Source organism: Furipterus horrens, unplaced genomic scaffold (assembly GCF_987537825.1).
Source record: "Furipterus horrens unplaced genomic scaffold, mFurHor1.1.pri manual_scaffold_6, whole genome shotgun sequence".
NCBI lineage: Eukaryota > Metazoa > Chordata > Mammalia > Chiroptera > Furipteridae > Furipterus > Furipterus horrens.
Window position 1 is genome coordinate 137,682,255 of NW_028327176.1, and position 2,499 is coordinate 137,684,753.

General features: G+C 35.0%; 1 pseudogene; it reads right to left on the reverse strand.

The window, feature by feature from the left end:
• Nucleotides 1-1,590: 1,590 nt before the first annotated feature.
• LOC150007483 (NADH dehydrogenase [ubiquinone] 1 alpha subcomplex subunit 5 pseudogene) lies at nucleotides 1,591-1,937 on the reverse strand (annotated as a pseudogene).
• Nucleotides 1,938-2,499: the final 562 nt, after the last annotated feature.

The following is a 2,499-nucleotide window of genomic DNA, read 5'->3' on the forward strand; positions in this document are numbered from 1 at the left end:
TTAATTTTGTCTGGGGAAGAAGTAGTGATTTTTACATTGCAATTGAATAGATTAGAACACTATGAAATTTGAGTGGGTGTGTATATGTGTGTGTTTTTGGTTCTTAATTTCCCACAGGGCCCTATAATCCCGAGAAATGCAATGAGTAAATGCTCAGTTGGAGTGAAGGTGGGGTTGACTGTGAAAGACAGGACTCCTTCCAATTGTATGCTCACTTCAACAAAATTGAGAGCTAGAGAGCAGTTAAAATATTTTTATAATGTATTGGCAATGACATAAAGAGAGCTTGTTCAATGGCTTGTTTAATATGCAATGAAACTTCTTAGATTCTAATGTTTTGAAATTTTCTGTGGCTCTCACTTTATTCTTAAGGAAACCTAATTTAACCATTGAAAGTAAAATATATAGAATATTTTAAATATATTATGAACGAATATCTTGCACACTGTTACCAATATATTTTCAACTCTGATCATGTTGCTCATCAGTTGCATAGTTAGAGGTGCCTGCAGCCAGCTGAAGGGTATAGAATATTAGGCTTCAGAGAAATACCCCACAGGTGATCTCAAAGAAAACTGAGGCAAAAATGTGTGAAAGAGACACTGAAAACCTCACACATTTACCCAAGAGAGGGCCAGCATTTGTACTCAGCCTACAAAAAAGCACCTCTATTCTTCAGTGTTGTCCAGAGAAACTTTTTTCAAAAGCTACAACTACACTCTAACACTTTTGCAAAGCTTACCCAACATCTCACTTCCTTCACTGCTCAATAAACAAGAGGAATTGGATCTTGAAGATAAAGAGGGTAACTATCTCAGAGCCAGATCATGCCTCTTTTTTATCCTTGTAGTCCAGAATCCCCACTTCAGTCATCGCTGAGGGCACAAGAGGTGGTGAAGTTTTATATACACTATAAAATCAAAGCTTTACATTGCTATTAATAATAGAGAGTAACTCATAATTTATGAGATCGGCACAGCAGGTACTAAACAAAACAAAATCTGAAAGATCATCTTTGATTCATTTAGTCATTGAATAATTATTGAGCACTTACCATGTGCATTGCTTTGATTGTTGAGGATACCCTGTGAACAGAACAGACAGCTACCACTGTAAATAAGAAATCTTTCTTTCAGATACAAAATCAATTTCCTCAACTGTACAATTAATTGTAATTTAATGGTTTTTACTCTTACTACTTCATTTCAAACAGTGACCTATACATTTGTTTAAGCAATAATAAGTTTCTTTAGGGTTTCTTCATAATAAAAACAAATCAAATGTGTTAGAGACACTACTAAAAATATTTTACCTATCAAATGTATTGCCTGCATTGAAATTTTTCCAATTAATCTTCAAATCTTATAGAACCTCTGTTTTAAAAAATATCATATTTGAAATAATTTGAATGAATGCTTTCAGAAAAACTGATGTTCCTATTACCATAATCATCAGTTTTAACAATTCTCCTAAATATGCTCTCATTCATTTTTCTTGATTTTAGATGTCAATAATATAGAAATATTTTTGATATAACAGAACATTTAATTACATCAGTTTCCCTTCAACACACAAGTCATTTGATGATAATTATATTGGCCATTTCCATTGGTTGGCAGGAGGCTCATCCACTAAAGGCTCCCATGGTTTCCATCGTATCATTTTTCTCTCCAGACTGTTCATTTTCAGCCTGACGAATCACCTCTTCTATTTGGCCACCCTGAAGTTGGTCTTCTAATTTTTTAACATCTGGTTCCACTTTAACCATATCCAACTTCTCGTTTGTAATCTGTTCTGTGTACTTTCTATATGCTGCATTTTTAGGGATTTCCTCAAGAACATCAAGAATTTTTGTGTACAATATCCTTAGCCTCTCGTGCGGACTCTCACATACAGCCAACCACAAGGCCAGTAGTCTTCTTTAGCAAGCCCACCATGACAGCACCCTGAAAGACAGTTTTGAAGTTTAAATGGGAGTAGGCAGGAAATAAAACTCAATTATTTTATTTTCCTTCTTTCAAACCAAGAAGTCAGTACAAAAGCCACAAAGATTGTAGTGTGTTTCTTTCATACATATTCTTTTGACTCACAGTCATATTAATTTTCTCTACTTTTCTCCAAAGCAGAAATACAGATGGATACCTGGAATGGGAGAGTAAGGAGCTGTTAGAAGTGGTTATGTTTCAAGTCTCTGATGCTTGGATTGAAAATTTCTAAGACGGACACTTGGGCTGCTTCCATATCTTGGCAATTGTAAATAACACTGCAATGAACATCGGGGTTCTTATGTTCTTTCAAATTAGTGTTTTGAGTTCCTTTGGATATATTCTCAAAAGTGGGATTGCTGGGTCAAAAGGTAGATCCATTTTTAATTTTTTTGAGTTATATCCATATGGCTTTCCACAGTGGCTGTACCAATGTGCATTCCCACCAACCATGCAAAAAGGTTCCCCTTTCTCTACATCCTGGCCAGCACTTATTTTTTGTTGATTTTGATGA